The 18,755-nt window shown below is 40.1% G+C and overlaps 1 protein-coding gene and 1 pseudogene across 5 annotated transcripts in view; one reads left to right on the top strand and one right to left on the bottom strand.

The window, feature by feature from the left end:
* Window positions 1-18,755, bottom strand: part of SH3KBP1 (SH3 domain containing kinase binding protein 1) — a 340,123-nt gene that overhangs the window by 257,170 nt on the left and 64,198 nt on the right. The window lies entirely within an intron of this gene.
* On the top strand, window positions 8,918-9,652 carry LOC125091619 (protein N-lysine methyltransferase METTL21D-like; annotated as a pseudogene).

The raw sequence follows: 18,755 nt of genomic DNA, 5'->3' as shown, positions 1-18,755 counted from the left end.
TAATGTTGATAATTAATATTTGCTGACTGATTAATATGCATCAAACCCAACTCTGCATTGCGCTACACTCGGGATTTCATGCATCCTCCCCAGCACACTAGCAAAGAGGGGCACTACTGTTGCTACTACTCCCTGCTTCAAAAAGCAGATACCCAGAGGGAGTAACTTCCCAGGAACCCAGAGCTAATAAACTGAGACTCACACTTCCAGGATCTTGGGGCATTGCTACTCCCAGTCCAAGCCCCACCGAGACCTGGGAAGCAGAGCCCGGGTCCGCAGCCGCCGCCCTGCACTCCATGCGCCTCCATGAAGCCGGGCTGAGAGCGAGCGAGCTGACGGGGTTCACGGCTCACAGCTGGAAGACTGAAATTCTCGGGCCGAAGGACAAGGGCGCAGCAGATTTTCTGGCAGCACCCAGTGTGCACACCATGAGAAAGAGGAAGATCCACCCATCAATGCTACCATGCTACAGATGTGTTTGCATGTATTTCTCTACCCTCACCCTAAAAAGAAATCTAATGATACCTTAAGTGAAAATATGATCTCAAAAATGTCATCAAGTCAAAGCTGAATGGATGAGATGAAAACCTAAAATGTTTAGCTATCCTGCAACTTGATCACCTATGAAAAAACTTTTACTCCAAAATTACCATTTTTATTTCAAACGATTACCATTTATTCCATTTCATATTCTTTTTCAAGTTTTTATTTAAATTCTGGTTAGTTAACATAGAGGGCAATATTAGTTTCAGGTGTACACTACAGTGATTCATCACTTCTGTACATCACCTGGTGCTCATCACAGGTGCCCTCCTTCATCCCCATCACCTGTTTCCCCTATCCCCCGCCACCCCCACTCTGGTAACCAGCAGATTGTTCTCTAGGGTTAAAAGTCCTTTTCATATTCCTCAATAAACTTGGGAAAATGACACACATTCCTTAAGGCTTCCTGGAATAAAGAAGATTTCATGTAATGCATCAAATTTACTCTGTGCTATAAACTTGGAACGTTCTGCTTCCTGGTTTTGGAGACACTAACCTTTTTTTTCATGTCAGAATGTATCAGTCTGAAGAATGTGTATATTTGGCAGGCCTACGAACCAAATTTTTAAAATTCTATTTCTTACAATGTGGTTTAAGAGCTCCAATAATAGTGATCAGATAAATTAAAAAAAAAAAACCTTAGAGATACGCTTTACTTAAATGCATGAACATAATAGAAGAGGTTTTATTTTTCATTTTTCACTTAAGAACAGTAGCAATTTTCATTTATATGTCCATACGTGGACTAATTCTGGAAAGGGAAAAAAGCCTCCTATGAGCTCCCCTTATACCAAGTATTCATCATTACTAGTAATAACAATATTAATAATGTATAGCTGGACTCTAGGTACATTATTATTTATTCATCCTTCTGTTCTCAGAGCCTCTCAGTATCTGGCACACGATAAAATACACCTAGCTCTTACAGAAACTCTACCAGGATATTAGTACTGTCACCTTTCAAAGAGGAAGAGCTGCTTCAGGAAGGGGAGGAAACTTCTGAGGCTGCACAGCCGGTGCACCATGAGCAGGGATCATGCCCCCTCCTGAAACACCTTCTCCCCTTGCCTTCTAGAACATTCACTTGCCTATTTTCCTCCTCTTTTGGCCATTACCCATCAGTCTCAACGCTGGGGTGCCATACTCCCTCTCCAGGCGATTTCATCTCATCTGGGCTTCGAAGGATTCCCAAATGCCTATCTGCAGCCTGGACCTGGTGCCTGAACTCTAGACCCACATCCTTAACAAGATTCCTGGTGGTCTGCAAAAAAAACCCTGGGTCATCCGTCCCTCTTTTCTCTTACTACACATCCAGACTGATCAGCAAACCCTAGTGGGGCTGCCTTCAGAAATATCCAGAATCTGGTAAGTAAATCCTGGTGGTATTACCTTCAGAAATATCCAGACTCTAAATTTCTCCCTGCTCCCACTACCAACACCCTGGTCTCCCCTGGATTCCTGCGTTGGCCTCTGACCTATGCTCCCTGCTTCCATCCTTGCCCCTAGTGGTCTGTTCTCCACAGGGCAGCAAGAAGGAACCAGTTACAGCATCCCCGGTCACATCAACTCCACTGCCCAGAGCTCCCTTGATTATTTCCATCTCACCCAGAGTCCCAAGTCTTACAGTTGCCCTACCTGATCTGGAGCCCTCTACGCCCATCTTCTGACTCTCTCACCTAGCCTTCTCCCTTCTAGCACACTGGTCTCTGTTCTTCCTCCAACACACCAGGGACTTTCCCTCCTCAGGGCCTTTGCACATGCTGTTGCCTCTGCCGGAAAGCTCTTTCCCATGATCCCCCCACAGGTCTCTCTACCTTGCTGGCTCAAGTCTTAACTTAAAGGTCACCTTTTCAGTGAGGACTTTGCTGGCCTCCCTATCATCAATTGCAATCCAGTCCCCAACATTCACATCCCCTTCCCCTAATTTTTTTTCTCCCTCCAACATGCTATAACTTATATATTGTTTCTGGTTTATTTTATTTTATTTTTTAAGATTTTATTTATTTATTTGACAGAGAGATCACAAGCAGGCAGAGAGGCAGGCAGAGAGAGAGGAGGAAGCAGGCTCCCCGCTGAGCAGAGAGCCCGACGCGGGGCTCGATCCCAGGGCTCTGAGATCATGACCTGAGCCGAAGGCAGCGGCCCAACCCACTGAGCCACCCAGGCGCCCCTTGTTTCTGGTTTAATGTCTGTCTACTGTAGCAGGATTTAAGTGCCATGAGAGCAGGGGTTTAGGTCCAACCTATTCACCCATGTATTCCCTAGTGCTCAGAACACAGGAAACACTCCACGAACATTTGAAAGATGAACAAGTGAACCTCAAAGAGCTCAATTAACTTTCCCCAAAGTCAGAGAGCTCAGCTCAGGCTCCAAAACCAGCACTCTGAGTCACCGGTTTGTGATCAAATAAAGACGCTTGATCAGTGCACACCCAGATAGCCACATATCTGATAAAAATCAAACCAAATTGCACAGCAAGAGACAAAGTCCCCTAGCTCATTGGGTACTTTCATTAATCTTATATTCACTTGGAAGACAAGAGGAATTTAAAAAACAGCAACGTAGAAAAAGTAATACACGCCTGGGAGCTACTTCAATCACAAGAAGCTGAAGGCTGCATGCACCTTAATCCCTGAGGAAAAGTAAACATGTCAGATGAAAACATTTTTCAATTTTAAGTAAATTTTTTCAAATCTTCGAAATAAAGACACAAACCCCTCCACTATTAGCATGTTAGCATTTTTCTCCCTATACAGAGTACTCGGTAGTTTGTAGGTCATACCACATGTACAATTCCATAGTCTGCTTGTCCCTCTCAGAGCACACGTATTTCTGCATTACTGTACACAGCATGGGAGCCCCACATTCTAAGGCTGTGCAGTAACTTGTCAGCAGGTAATGAAGTCAAAGCTGGTAAAAAGAAAAACAAAGAACACAAACATCAACCAAACATGGAAGCCTGCGACCACCATTCAACACGCCGTCTTCAAATCGACTTCCAGCCCCACCACTGAACCTGGCCCAGGTGCATTTCCTAGAGGCCGAAAGAACTAGTTCCTTTGGAAATGCTCAGGCCATATTACTTCCGGAAGTCAGAACCTAAGACCGTGGCCTATTTAAGCGGCCATTACCACCAGTGTCCCAAGAGTGAGGGCCAAGTACCCAACGGTGTCAATAACCACAAGTGCAGAGAAACAAGCAACAAAGATAGTCACTCATTCAACAAATATGGATAAGCACTGCTGTGCGCCAGGCACCGGGGATACAATGCTGCACAGAGGCCATGGAATCTTAGTCCAATAGGGAAGAGAGCTATTTGTCAAATAGCCACAAAAACAGATTTAAAATTCCAAGAGTCACAAGTGCTACTGAGGACAGAAATATGGCACTACAAAGGCCTGTAGAGAATGGGTATTTATAAGTCAGGAGGTCGAGGAAGATTTCCCTGGGAAAGCATGAACTGAGCTCCAGGGCTGAGAAGGCATTAAGGGGTGCCGGGGGAAGGAGGAGGATATGAGCCTGGAAAGAAAGATGGGGGTCACAGCACACAGGACCTTGCAGGCTGACCACATTCAAGAGTTTAGTCTTAAAAAAATCCAAAGATGGATTTTAAGAGTATGTGGAATACACGGGGAAGGGGGAATGACCAGATTCACATTTTAAGACCATCAGGGTAGCCTCAGTGTGAGATACAAGCCAAAGGGGCAACAGAGCAGACGGGGGAGGAGTTTGTCCCAGGACACAGGGCCCAGGTGGGTCCTACATCCAGCCCTTTCATCCACACTGTCTCTTAGGCCCCTACCTCTCCTCACCTGCCCACTACTTCCACCCTCCTCCACTCCTCTTCGGCCCTCCCATTCTCCTTTCATTGGGTTAGCCAGTTTTCAGGCCAACTAAAGACAAGGCCAAATGATAATGCTTCCCTGGACCTGTGCAGGGGGCGGGGCTTCCCTAAATTGCAGCCGTGACCATCATAACACAATGGCAGCATCTGACCATCCAGAGAGGTAACTGGAGCACCCGGGATGGGCTGGAGATGGTGGTTTACAGGAAAACACTCACAAACAAGTGATAAAAATTGTACACAGAGTCCCACGAACCCTTCGCCCAGCTTCCTCCAGTGATGATATTCTGTTTGACTAGAGTATAATATCAAAGCAAAGAAATGGACATTGGTTCACTTCTTTTACCTGTACTACAGATCTTTTGTTCTCATCAGGTTTTCCACGCACTGATGGGGGGGGGCACGTGTGCGTGTAACTGTGCAATTTGATGCAGCACATAGATGTGCACGACCACCGTCACAATAAAGATACAGAGCTGTTCCATCTCCACAAAGGAACTTCCTCGAGGTACCATCTTATAGTTCCACCAGTCCTCCCCCAACCCTGCCACTCTCCCTTGGCAACCAGTAATCTGTTGTCCAACTCCACAGTTTTGTTATTTTGACAGCATAATGTAAACAGAGTCCACAATATATAACATTTGAGATTGGCTTTACTTACAAAGCACAATTCCCTTGTGATCCGTCCAAGCTGTTCCCTGTATTCATGCCTTTTAATTGCTGAGTAGTACTCTGTTGTATGGATGGACCAGAATGTGTTGAACTATTCACCCACTGAAGGACATTCCGGCTGTTTCCAGTTTGGGCCTATTCGAAATAAAGCCACTATGAATGCTCCTCTACAGGTTTTTGTATGGACATAAATTTTTAGTTCTTGGGGATGAACATCCAAGAGTACAAGGGCTGGGTCATAGGACAAGCACATAGTTTTATAAGAAACTGTCCAACTGTGCTCCAGAGTGGCCGAACCATTTTACATCCCCATAGCAATGGACAAGAGAACCAGTTTCTCTACATCCTTGCCTGCATTTGTATTATTGCTATTTTTTAGCCCCATTCTAATGCCCATTTTATTTTTTTTTTTAAGATTTTATTTATGTGGGGCTCGAACCCAGGACCTGGGATCATGACCTGAGCCGAAGGCAGCGGCTTAACCCACTGAGCCACCCAGGCGCCCCCTAATGCCCATTTTAATAGACACATAGTACTATCTCATTGTGGTTTTAATTTGTATTTCTGTAATGGTTGATGGTGTTGAACGTCTTTTCATATGCTTATTTTCCACCTGTATATCCTCTTTGGTGAAATGTCTGTTCATGCCTTTAAACCACTTTTAGTTGGATTTTTTTGGCTTCTTGCACTGACAGTTCTTTATACATTCTAAATACAAGTCCTTTGTTGGACAGGCGGTGAGCAAACAGTTTGTTCCAGCCTGTAACCTATCTTTTCATCCTCTTCACAGGGTTTTCCACAGACAAAAGTTTTTAATTCTGAGGAAATCTAATTGACCGATTTCTTCCTTAATGTTCTCTTGGTGTGATATCTAAGAACTCTTTGCCTAGGCCTAGGTCCTGAAGATTTTCTCCTGTTTAATGCTAAAACTTTTAGTTATATGTTTCCCACTTAAATCCCTGATCCATTTTGAGATAAATTTTTTTACAAGGTGTAAGACTGAGGTTAAAGTTCTTTTTTTTTTTTTTTCGGGTCTGTGGATGTTCAGTTGTTTCAGCTGAAGGCTATACTTCCTCCACCAAATCACTTGTGTCTTTTTGTCAAAAATCAGTAGGGCATATTTGTGTGAGACTGTTTCTGGGTTCTCTATTCTGTGTCACTGGCTTATGTGTCTGTCTCTACACCAATACCACACTGTCTTGATTGTTAGAGCTACTACACTAAGTCATAACATAGTCCTAGAAGTCCTTCTACCTTGCTCTTTTTCAAAATTGTTTTAACTGTTCTAGGTCCTTTGATTTTCCATACACATTTTAAAACAAGTGAGGCTACAAAAAAAAAAAACTTTCCTGGGATTTTGATAGGAATTACCCTACTGATAGATTAATTTGGAGAGAACTAACATCTTCACCTTGTTGACTCTTCCAATTCACAAACACAGTATAACTTTATTATTCATTTAGATCTTCTTCAAATACTTTCATCAACATTTTGTAGTTTCAACACATATATCCTGTGTGTGTTTTGCTAGATTTATATCTAAGTAGCTCAATTATTTTAGGAGTGATTGTAAATGGAATTGTGCTTTTAATTTGGGTTTCCATATGTTCATTGCTAGGAAATAGAAAAATTAATTTTTATGTGTTCATTTTTCTATCCTGTGACCTTGCTGAATTTACTTATTAGTTCCAGAAGTTATTTTGTATATTCTTGGGATGTTCTATGAGAGAATCAGGTCATCTGCAAACAGGGACAGTTTTATTCTTCCTTTCCAATTCCTATGTCTTTTACTACTCTTCTCAGCATTGCGCTGGCTGGGACTTCCAGTACTGCGTTAAGAGCAGATATCCTCAGCTTGTTCTCATCCTCAGGAAGAAAGCATTCAGCCTTTCACCATTTAGTAGAATATTGATGTAGGGTTTATGGTTTTTTGTAGATGCTATTTATTAAGCTGGGGAAATCCCCCTCTATTCCTACTTTGCTGAGAGTTTTTATCATGAATGGATGTTGAATTTTGTCACATGTTTTTTTCTGCATCAACTGATATGCTTATGTGATTTCTTTTCTCCTATAGCTTGTTGATATGGTGGATTACATCAACTTATTTTCAAACACTGACGCTGCCATCATACCTAGAATGAACCTCTCTTGCTCATGGTACATAGTTCATGTTGCAGGATTTGTTTTGCTAATACTTTGTTGGTGATTTTTCTGTCTCTGCTCTTGAGGGAAACTGGCCTGTAGTTACTTTGTATTGTTGGTTTTGGTACCAAGGTTTTGGTACCAAGGTAATACTGACCTTAAAATGAATTAAAAGGCATTCCCTCCTCTTCTATTTTCTTGAAAAAATTATGTAGAATTGGCAAAATTGAACTGCTGGGACTTCGTCAAGATAAAAAGCTTTTGCACAGCAAAGGAAACAAACAGTCAACAAAACCAAAAGACAATGAACAGAATGGGAGAAGATATTTATAAATGACACTACAAATAAAGGGCTAGTATCCAAAAATCTATAAAGAACTTATCAAACTCAATACCCAAAGAACAAATAATCCAATCAAGAAATGAGCAGAAGACATGAATAGACATTTCTGTAAGGAAGACATCCAAACAGCCAAAAGACACATGAAAAAGTGCTCAACATCAAATAATCCAATCAAGAAATGGCAGAAAACATGAATAGACATTTCCGTAAAGACATCCAAACAGCCAACAGACAAATGAAAAAGTGCTCAACATCACTTGCCATCAGGGAAATACAAATCAAAACCACAATGAGATACTACCTCAGACCAGTCAGAATGGCTAAAATTAACAAGTCAGGAAATGACAGATGTTGGCAAGGATGCAGAGAAAGAGGAACCCTCCTACACTGTTGGTGAGAATGCAAGCTGGTGCAGCCACTCTGGAAAACAGTATGGAGGTTCCTCAAAAAGTTAGAGCTACCCTACAACCCAGCAAGCACACTACTGGGTATTTACCCCAAAGATACAAATGTAGCAATACGAAGGGGCATGTGCACCCCAATGTTTATAGTAGCAATGTCCATAGAAGCCAAACTACAGAGAGAGCCCAGATGTCCATCAACAGATGAATGGATAAAGAAGATGTGGTGTACACACACACACACACACACACACACACACACACACACACACAGGAATATTATGCAGCCATCAAAAAATGAAATCTTGCCATTTGCAACAATGTGGATGGAACTAGAGGGTATTATGCTAAGCAAAACAAGTCAATCAGAGAAAGACAATTATCATATGATCTCACTGATGGAATGTGAGAAACAAGGCAGAGGATCAGGGGGGAAGACAGGAAAAAATGAACAAGATGAAACCCAAGAGGGAGACAAACCGTAAGAGACTCTTAATCTCAGGAAACAAACTGAGGGTTGCCGGAAGGGAGGGGAGTTGGAAAGATGTGGGGGCTGGGTGATGGACATTGGGGAGGTAAGTGCTATGGTGAGTGCTGTGAATTGTGTAAGACTGATGAATCACAGACTGGTATCCCTGAAACAAATAATACATTATATGTTAATAAAAATAAATGAATTAAATTTTTTTTAAAAATGAACTATCATACTCTCACCATACAATCCAGCAACCAGCCTCCTTGGCATTTACTCAAAATAGTTGAAAACTTATAGTCACACAAAATCCTGTACACTCACACAGATGTTTATAGCAGCTTTATTCGGAACTGCCAAAACTTGGAAGCAAACAACAGGTCCTCCAGTAAGCGAATGGATAAATAATCTGTGCCACAGGCAGATAAAGGAATATTAAGTACTAAAAAGCAATGGGTTCTCAAGCCACTGAAGAGAAATGGAGGGATCTTGGTGCTGTAATGGCGGCTACTCTGGAGTCCTCTGTGGAGGACCCAAGACAGAACTTTGTTCGAGTTTTGGAAAAGCGAGATGGCACTACTATGGCTCCTTTGGAAAAGGAGCAGTATGGCTACAGCAGCATGGGCCGTGCTGTTTGGGATGCTGCCATTGCCCATTCTAAGAAATGCCTGGGGTTTTCTGGCGATGGGGCACATGCTCTGAGCCAGCAGTTGGGGCTGGAGCTGGGCTCCAGGACTGGGGCTATGGGATTCATGGCTGCTACCCTCGGGACTGATGTTGTGGTCACAGATCTGAAGGAATTGCAAGATTTGCTGAAGATAAATATTAATATGAACAAGCATCTTATCACTGGTTCTGTTCAAGCTAAAGTTCTGAAATGAGGGGAAGAAACAGAAGACTTTCCTTCTCCGCCAGACTTCATACTGATGGCCAACAGCATACACTATGAAAGTCTTTGGAGCCATTGTTGAAAACTCCAAAAGGTCTTAGTGGATATGAGACTTGAATTATATGTTGTTATGAACAATGAACAACAAGGAAAAAAATCCAGAAACTGAGAAAAAATAATTTGAGCTCTTCCAGCTAGACTTTGACTTTGAAAAATTTCCTTTAGAGAAACATGATGAAGAATATTAAACCGAAGATATTCATATTTTATACATCAGAATGAAAAAATCAAAATCTCCATTGTGAAATCTTTAGTCATCTTATCCATGCCTGTAACAACCTGGGCGAGCTTAAGATGTGAATGGAGCATGTAAATACAGCAGGGGAAGACTGCGTTCACAGATTTTTCCAGCATGTCCAAAGAGATTTGATATGTAACTGACAACCACCATGGGCTGCCTGCAATTTGAAAAATGATTACTGCCTGCCTGCCAATGGGCCTGAAATCCAACTTAGTTCATGTGTAGCTCAGCATCAAGTTCTGCTTAAAAGAAAATTGTGTATCAGTCACTCCTCAAATGAAAATAGGGGTTGAGGTTTGCCTAAAGTCTGCCAGAAATAAACAGTGAGGTGGCATGGTTGACGTGGCGTTATTGTCAGGAAACTGGAGATGAATTGATCCAATTTCCAAACAGAGACATCTATTACTATGTAATTCTGTTTAAGTTGCAACTAGTAAAATTTAGTTGTCTTTAAGATCAATAAATCTTAAAAGTTGGTTTTTATTTTAATATAACTATGCAGTGGTTTTTATCATGTGTATTTTCTACTTCATTGCTATTATTAGGATCGCTTTAATCTTTAAATGTTCTTTTTAAAAACCTGAAAATACTGGTTTTTTTTTTATTTTTTTTTTAAAGATTTTTTTTTTTATTTATTTATTTGACAGAGAGAGATCACAAGTAGACGGAGAGGCAGGCAGAGAGAGAGAGAGAGGGAAGCAGGCTTCTTGCTGAGCAGAGAGCCCGATGTGGGACTCGATCCCAGGACCCTGAGATCATGACCTGAGCCGAAGGCAGCGGCTTAACCCACTGAGCCACCCAGGCGCCCCGAAAATACTGTTTTTTATTCTTCTATTAGCCAAAGATTTATTCTTTTCCTCCACCGTACATGTTTATGTGAGTTAGATAGTAAATTATACTGTAATGAGTTGGTAGGAATAAAAGTAAGAAATCAGGAGGGGGAAAAGGTATCTTTACAAACTTTCCCATTTGAGAATGGAGCAAGAATAAAAATCCATTTTCAGGTTTGTGCGGTTCTGTGGCTCTTGCACATTTCTTTGCAGATATCTTCCAGGAAAATGGCTAAAATCACCAGGGTTTACATGAAACAGAGAAATGTTTTTAAGTAACTACAAATGTGGTTCTCTATATATTGACCAAGTGATTTTCATTCTATGTATTCTCTGTTTTATGTTATAATGATTGTCATCTGCTCACAGACTGATCTATCAAGGACTTGAGTTAACAGCAGTTGTGAAGAGTAATACTAACTGGACATAATTCTGGATACAGCTCCAGTTGTAGGCATTGCTGCTAGGTGACACATTTTATGTATTAAAATAAACATTGTTTTTGGCAAAAAAAGAAGAAATGGAGAGATCTTAAGTGCATACTGCTAAGTGAAAAAAAAGCCAATCTGAAAAGGCTGCATACCATGTGATTCCAACCGTAAGACATTCTGGAAAAGACAAACTGTGGGGATAGTAAAAAGATCAGTTTCAGGGTTTGGGGGGAGGGATGAATAGGCAGAACACAGAGAATTCTTAGGGCAGTGAAACCACTCCGTATGCTACTACAGAAGTAGATACATGTCATTATACATTTGTCAAAACTCACAGAATACACAACATGAAGAGTGGATCCTAATGTGAAATGTGGACTTTAGCTGATTATGATGTGTCAAGAGAGGCTCATCTTCTGTACAAAATGGCCCACTCCGGTGGGGGACATAGATGCCAGGGGAGGCTGTACTAGTGTGCAGAGAGGGGGCTTATAGGAACTCTGTACATTCTGCTCAGTTTTGCTGTGGACATAAAACTACTCTGAAAAACAAAATCTATTAAAACTTGAAATAAAAAAGATTTGAAACAAGAAAAGAAGATTATGTGGAATTGGTGCTAATTCTTTAAATATTTAGTAGAAATCTCTAGGAAAACTCTCCAGGTTTGGAGATTTCTTTTTTGGAAGCTTTTAAATTATGAATTCAATTTCGGTAAAAATTACCGGACTATTGAAATTATCCATCTATTTTATCTTGAGTGAGTTTTGGTAGTTTGTGGTTGCTCAAAGAATTCATCCATTTCATCTAAACTGTCAAATGTATGTACATAGACCTGTTTTGTAATATTCTCTTATGATCTTTTTAATGACTATAAGATCTGTGGTAATAGCCCCTGTTTTATTCCTACCGTTGCAATTTGTGTCTTCTTTTTTTAATCTTTGTCAGTCTTCTTATAGGTTTATCCATTTTACTATCTTTTCAAATAGCTAGTTTCTTCATTTATTTTCTCTACTGCTTTTCCGTTTTCAACTTCAGTGATTCCAGTTTTTCATTACTTCCTTTCTTCTGCTTGTCTCTTTTTTCTTTTTTTTTTTCCTAATTTCTTGAAATGGGAGCTTAGGTTATTGATTTCAGAACTTTCCTCCATTATTTTTTTAAGATTTCATTTATTTATTTGAGAGAAACAGAGAGAGCACAAGTTGGGGAGAGGGGCGGAGGAAGAAGGAGAAGCAGACTCCTCACTCAGCAGGGAGCCTGAGGCGGGCTCAATCCCAGGACCCCAAGATCAGAACCTGAGCTAAAGGCACACACTTAACCAACTGAGCCACCAAGGCACGCAGGACTTTCCTCCACTTCTGATGAGAAAATTAAGTTCTATAAATTTTCCTCTCAGCACTGCTTTAGCTATGTCCCACAAACTGTGATATGTTGTGTTTTCATCTTCATTCAGTTTGATATATTTGTTAAATTTTCTTTGAGACTTCCTCTTCAACTCATGAATTATTCAGAAGAGTGTTATTTGATTTCTAAGTGTTTGGGGATTTTTCTGTTATCTTTATGTTATGTGACTGATTTCTACTTTGATTACATCATAGTCAAACAACATAATCTGTATTTCCATTCCTTTAAATATACTGAGGTTAGTGTTATGACCCAGAGTATGGTCTAACTTGGTGAATATTTCATGCATGTTGATGAGGATGTGTTTTATGCTATTTCTGGGTAGAGTGGTCTATAAATGTCCACTAAAATTACTTGGTTGATGATGTTGTTCAGTTCTTCCATATCCTCACTGATATTCTATTTAGTAGTTCTTTCAAATGCTGAGAGAGCAATGCTGAAGCTCCCAATTATAACTGTTCCATTCTAACAGTTTTTCTTCATGTATTTTGCAGCTCTATTGTTTAACGCATACGTATTAGGATTGCTGTTTTATTGGTGGAATGACAATGTTATCATTTGTCCTTCTCTCAGTAGTTTTCTTTACTCTTTAGTCTACCTTATCTGATATTATAAACAGCCACTCCCATTTTTAAAAAAAAATTAGTGTTTTTATGGTATATCTTTTTTCACCCTTTTACTTTTAACACATCTATATCGATAGATTTGAAGTGAGTATCCTGTAGGCAGCACATGGTTGAGTCACATTTTTTTATCCATTCTGTCATCTCTGTCTTTCAATTGGTGTATTCAGACCATTTACATTTACACTTAAAGTAGTTATTGATATGTCACGGCTTAAGTCTGCCTTTGTATTATTTGTTTTCTCTTTATTTTCTATTTATCATTCTTCTTTTTTCCTTTTTCTTGCCTTCCTGTGAATTACTTATTTTTAAATTTTTTTTATCATGTTGTGTTAGTCACCGTACGTGATTAGTTTTTGATGTGGTGTTCCATGATTCATAGTTTGCGTATAACATCCAGTGCTCCATGCAATACGTGCCCTCCTTAATACCCATCAACGGGCTCACCCATCCACTGAACCCTCCCCCAAAACCCACAGTTTGTTTCCTGGAGTCCATAGTCTCTCATGGTTCCTCTCCCCCTCTGATTTTCCCCTTCATTTTTCCCTTCCTTCTCCTAATGTCTTCCTTGCTATTCCTTATGTTCCACAAATAAGTGAAACTATAAGATAATTGTCTTTCTCTGCTTGACTTTTTTCGCTTAACATAAACCTCCTCCAGTTCCATCCATGTTGATGCAAATGGTTGGTATTCATCCTTTCTGATAGCTAAGTAATATTCCATTGTATATATAAACCACATCTTCTTTATCCATTCTTTCTGTTCAAGGACATCTTGGCTCCTTCCACAGTTGGGCTATTGTGGACATTGCTGCTTTGAACATCGGGGTGCATGTGGCCCTTCTTTTCACTACATCTATATCTTTGGGGTAAATACCCAGTAGTGAAGTTGCTGGGCCATAGAGTAGCTTTATTTTTAACATTCTGAGGAACCTCCACACTGTTTTCCAAAGTGGCTGCACCAACTTGCATTCCCACCAACAGTATAAGAGGGTTCCCCTTTCTCCACATCCTCTCCAACACACTGTCTTGTTAATTTTGGCCATTCTAACTGGTGTAAGGTGGTATCTCAGTGTGGTTTTGATCTGAATTTCCCTGATGGCTAATGATGGTGCACATTTTTATCATGTGTTTGTTAGCCATTTGTACGTCTTCTTTGGAGAAGAGTCTGTTCATGTCTTCTGCCCATTTTTGGACTTGATTATTTGTTTTTTGGGTGTTGAGTATGAGAAGTTCTTTGTAGATCTTAGATACCAGCCCTTTGTCTGTAGTGTCATTTGCAAATATCTTCTTCCATTCTGTGGGTTGCCTTTTTGTTTTGTAGACTGTTCCTTTGCTGTGCAGAAGTTTGTTTTTTTTTTTTATCTTGATGAAGTCCCAAAAGTTCATTTTCTTTTTTTTTATTTCTTTTCAGCGTAACAGAATTCATTGTTTATGCACCACACCCAGTGCTCCATGCAATACGTGCCCTCCATAATACCCACCACCTGGCTCCCCCAACCTCCTACCCCCTGCCCCTTCAAAACCCTCAGATTGTTTTTCAGAGTCCATAGTCTCTCATGGTTCTCCTCCCCTTCCAATTTCCTTCAACTCCCTTCTCCTCTCCATCTCCCTATGTCCTCCATGTTATTTGTTATGCTCCACAAATAAGTGAAACCATATGATAATTGACTCTCTCTGCTTGACTTATTTCACTCAGCATAATCTCCTCCAGTCCCGTCCATGTTGATACAAAAGTTGGGTATTCATCCTTTCTGATGGAGGCATAATACTCCATAGTGTATTTGGTCCAAAAGTTCATTTTCACTTTTGTTTCCCTTGCCTTTGGAGATGTGTCTTGAAAGAAGCTGTGTGATTGATGTTGAAAAGGTTACTGCCTAAGTTCTCCTCTAGGATTTTGATGAATTCCTGTCTCACACTGAGGTCTTTCATCCATTTAGAGTTCACCTTTGTGTATGGTGTAAGAGAATGGTCAAGGTTCATTCTTCTGTATATAGCTGTTCAATTTTTCCAGCGCTATTTATTGAGGATACTTTTTTCCATTGGATGTTTTTTCCTGATTTGTCAAAGATTAGTTGACCATAGAGTTGAAGGTCCATAGCTGGGCTCACTATTCTGTTCCACTGATCTATGTGTCTGTTTTTGTGCCAGTACTGTACTATCTTGGTGATCACAGCTTTGTAATATAGCTTGAAACCAGGCAACATGATGCCCCCAGCTTTGTTTTTCTTCTTCAACATTCCCTTGGCAATTTGGGGTCTTTTCTGGTTCCATACAAATTTTAGGATTGTTTGTTCCAGCACTTTGAAAAATGCCATTGGTATTTTGATTGGGATTGTGTTGAAAGTATAGATTGCTCTGGGCAGCACAGACATTTTATAACAATGTTTATTCTTCTGATCTATGAGCATGGAACATTTTTCTATCTTTTTGTGTCTTCTTCAATTTCTTTCATAAGTGTTCTGTAGTTTCTAGAGGATAGATCCTTCACCTCTTTGGTTAGATTTATTATTCCAAGGTATCTTATGGTTTTTGGTGCTACTATAAATGGAATCGATTCCCTAATTTCTTTCTACAGTTACACTGTTAGTGTATAGGAAAGCAACTGATTTCTGTGCATTAATTTTGTATCCTGCCATATTACTGAATTGCTGTATGAGTTCTAGTAATTTGGGGGTAGAGTCTTTTGGGTTTTCCACATAAAGTGTCATGTCATCGGCGAAGAGAGAGAGTTTGACTTCTTCTTTACCAATTTGAATACCTTTTATTTCTTTTCATTGTCTGATCACTGTTGTTAGGACTTCTAGTACTATGTTGAATAGTGCAAGAATGGGCATCCTTGTCGTGTTCCTGATCTTAAGGGGAAGGTCTCAGCTCTTCCCCATTGAGAATGATATTCGCTGTGGGCTTTTCATAGATGGTTTTTATGAAATTGAGGAATGTTCCCTCTATCCCTACAATCTGAAGAGTTTTAATCAGAAAATGATGCTGTATTTTGTCAAATGCGTTTTCTGCATCAATTGAGAGGACCATATGGTTCTTGTCTCTTCTCTTAGTAATGTATTCTATCACATTGATTCATTTGTGAATGTTGAACCACCCTTGCATCCCAGAGATAAATCCCACCTGGTCATGATGGATAATCCTTTTACTGTACTGTTGGATCCTATTTCTTCAAGTTCCATTTTGATTTATAAATAGTCTTTGAGTATATGTCACTGTATAATTTTTAGTGATTTTTAGTATTTTTATTAATATTATATATTATTATTATATATAAAATATTATTTAATATTTTGTTATTATATATATATGCAACTTATCACAGCCAGTGGTATCACTGTTTTCCTATTTGACATGATGTACAGAAACCTCACTTCCATTGAGGTCCCTTTATACCGTCCCCACTTTTTTTTTTCATTTTTCTTTTTTGTAATTTTTTTATACCCTGTCTCCTTTTTAAATATAATTTTCCCATATATTATCTCTACACATACTGAACACCACACCGAATGATATTATAACATATGTTTTCAACCATCAAACATAATTTTAAAAGCTAATGAGGATAAAGACAGCCTATTATACATACCCCTATTTTTACCCATCCACTGTTTTTTCCCCCTTTTCTGAAGTTCCAAGATTCCTTCTGTTATCATTTCCTTTTTTGTTTGGAGGACTTTTTTTGGCCATTATTTAGGAGAAGGTTTGGTATTGACAAATTCTCTTTGTTTTCCTTCAGCTGAGAATATTTCTATTTTCTCTTCATTTCTGAAGAATATTTTCACCAGATACAGAATTCAGAGTTGACTGTTCTTTTCTTTCAGTACTTCCTCCTGGATTCCCTGATTTCATATGAGAAATCCACTGTCATTGAAATCATTCTTCTCCTACAGGTAATGTGTTGTCTCTCACTGCTTTTCCTTTGTCTTAGCTTTTAGATGTTTGATTATGATGTGTCTTGGCATAGATTTCCTTGGGTTTATCCTGTTTGGGTTTTGCTCAGTTTCTTCATCCTGGAGGTTTATACCTTTTGCCCAGTTTAGGGAGTTTACAGCCATTATTTCTTTGAATACTTTTTATTTCCATATGTTTTTTCTTCTCCGTCTGGGACTTCACTGACACAAATATTAGACCTATGTCATTGTACTACAGGTCTCTGAGGCTCTGTTCATTCGTTTTTCCAGACTATTTTCTATGTGTTGCTCAGACTGGGTAAATTTTATTGATCTGTTTTCAATTTCACTGTTTCTTTCCTCTGTCATCTTTAATCTATTATTAAGCTAACCAGTAAACTTTTTAATATGGCAGTTTTATTTTTCAGTTCTGTAACTTCCATGTTTTAAGTATCTCCAATTTATTTGCTGAGATTTTTTCATTTTTTGTTCAAGAGTGTTTGTCATTGTTCATTAAGGCATTTTTAAATGATTTCTGCTTTAAAATATTTGTCAGATAATTACAGCAGCTGAATCTTCCCAGTGTTGGTGTCTGTTGATTGCCTTTTCATTGCAGTTGTGGTTTTCCTGATTTTTGATAGGACAAGTGACTTTTTATTGTATTCTAGGCATTTGGTGTATTATGTTACAAGAATGGGGATCCTATTTAGATGAAGCACACAGATCCTGAGCTACTTCTGTGTGTTGTCATGCCAGTAACAGCTCAGTCTCCAGAGCCCTTCTACTGCTATTCAGGTCTTTTCATTTGTGTTACCTAGAGGTCACGCTGAAAACTGGGTGGTATCCCACAGTGGAGTTTCTAGTCTCAAACTTTTTGACATGTTAATTCTAGTCAGATTCCTGTTTGCCTATGACTTCCTATACAGGTGTATGGGTTTATTACATCCCTTTCTCCAGCTCCCTCCTCTCCAAGATCTTCCCCACTCTAGTAGGGAGGGTGACGGGGGACCACTTACTACTGCTGAGCTGGTGGGGGGTGGGGGAAACAGAAGTCCAGACTCCCAATTTGATCTCCACCGACACTGCAATGGTCACTTGGCGCCACCCCGTAGAATACAAAATTCCAGATTCCCCACTCACTCTCCACTGACAACTTGCCAGTAGGGAAGAGGAAAACTGCTGCAGGCCACTTGCTCTCGGTATTTTTTTTTTTAGATTTTATTTATTTATTTGTCAGAGAAAGAGAAAGAGAGAGAGAGAGAGCACAAGCAGGGGAAGTGGCAGGCAGAGGGAGAAGCAGGCTCCCTGCTGAGCAAGGAGCCTGATGCGGGACTCTATCCCAGGACACTGGGATCATGACCTGTGCCAAAGGCAGAGGCTTAACCAACTGAGCCACACAGGCATCCCTACTTACTGGTTTAAAATGACACCCATTTGTTAGCTCACGTTTCTGCAGGTGGCAAGTCCAGACAAGCTCAATGGGATTCTCTGCTCAGCATCTCACGAGGCTGATATCAAGATGTCAACCAAGCCGGACTCTTATCTAGAGACTTGGAAGAATAATCCATTTCAGGACTCACTCAAAATGTTGGCAGAATCCAACTGCTTTCAGCAGGAGGTCTGAGGTCTCTGTTTCCTTGCTGGCTGCCAGCCAAGGTCTCCTCTCTGCTCCAGAAAAGTTGTCCATATTCCATCTCACGTAATCCCTCCATCTTCAAAGCAGCAAGTCCTCCTCAAGCTCTGTAATTCTATGACTTCTTCTGCCATGAGGCAGAGAAAGTTCTTTGCTTTTAAGGGCTCATGTGATAAGATGAGGCCCACCAGGATCCCTCCTTTTTTTAAAAGTCAACTGTGCCATATAACATAACACAATCACTGGAATGATAGCACATCACATAGGCCCTGGGTATTTGGGAGTGGAATCTTGGAGACCATTTCTAGAAATTCTGTCTACCTCATTACCACTAG

The sequence above is a fragment of the Lutra lutra genome, chromosome X (genome assembly GCF_902655055.1).
Source record: "Lutra lutra chromosome X, mLutLut1.2, whole genome shotgun sequence".
NCBI classification, from domain to species: Eukaryota; Metazoa; Chordata; class Mammalia; order Carnivora; family Mustelidae; genus Lutra; species Lutra lutra.
Note: the sequence above shows the minus strand (reverse complement) of the source record. Positions and strands in the feature narration are given on the sequence as shown.